The following is a 652-nucleotide window of genomic DNA, read 5'->3' on the forward strand; positions in this document are numbered from 1 at the left end:
GTGAGAATCGACTATAATGGATAGACCTTTACCATGTCTGACATGGTAGATGTGAAAAAAAATCATTTAGAATATACTTACATGGTTGTGTATAGGTGGGTGTTGAGTGCATTCATGTATTGTGTAAGTAAAGCAAGTAAACAGCGTTGTTATCAATTTGAGAAAAGTATCTGGTATTTGCCCATCATGAAACTGTGCAAAACAATCTTCCTTTCTTTCAGTCCACACGAGTTTGAGTCTCTAAGATAGTGACACTGCTGCTTGCTTTCCTAACTATTTCTGGGAGCCGGTTTGAAGAAGTCTTTAAAGTCATTACATTATCTAGTGAGATTCCTCAGTAGCTGCCAGAGGTGTATGACGGTCTCATGAGATATTTTCTACTGAAAATATTTAATTAGATGAAGTGATATGGTAACTGCTTCTTCTACAGAATGTAGTCTTTATCCTATTTTACATAAACATACACAAAGATACATACATATATTTACACAAGCAACTTAGCTGTAGACATATGATTCTGCATAATTTGTAACTGATTTTGTGAGACATAAAGTACATCCATCAACACATTTCTAAACATTGTTGATGTTACAGTTTACTGATTTATGGATTTGCGTAACCAGATTCGTGAAATGTTGATATATTTAAGCAA

Source organism: Penaeus monodon, chromosome 22, assembly GCF_015228065.2.
Source record: "Penaeus monodon isolate SGIC_2016 chromosome 22, NSTDA_Pmon_1, whole genome shotgun sequence".
Taxonomy (NCBI): domain Eukaryota; kingdom Metazoa; phylum Arthropoda; class Malacostraca; order Decapoda; family Penaeidae; genus Penaeus; species Penaeus monodon.